The sequence below is a fragment of the Elephantulus edwardii genome, unplaced genomic scaffold (genome assembly GCF_000299155.1).
Source record: "Elephantulus edwardii isolate Elephantulus edwardi_28Jun2011 unplaced genomic scaffold, EleEdw1.0 scaffold00040, whole genome shotgun sequence".
NCBI classification, from domain to species: domain Eukaryota; kingdom Metazoa; phylum Chordata; class Mammalia; order Macroscelidea; family Macroscelididae; genus Elephantulus; species Elephantulus edwardii.
The window spans coordinates 6698973-6699214 of NW_006399790.1; positions in this window are offsets into that span (position 1 = coordinate 6698973).

Consider the following 242-nt stretch of genomic DNA (forward strand, 5'->3'; position numbering starts at 1 on the left):
AGTGTCATTGTGTCATAGACGACTCATAACGCCCCTGTGAATGAAAGACCTGAATGTTTGTATAACTTTCATCATTTCTCAAAGTTCATAGAGTTTCCAGAAGCAAACTATTTTAGAAGTGGATGCCACTCCTGCTTCCAAGCTTATTTTAATTGGGGAGCTCCACCAAACACTGTCCACCCTGGGTAACCATTATCACATTTGACACATCAGTGTCACAGTGTTTAGCATCACAGCAACCA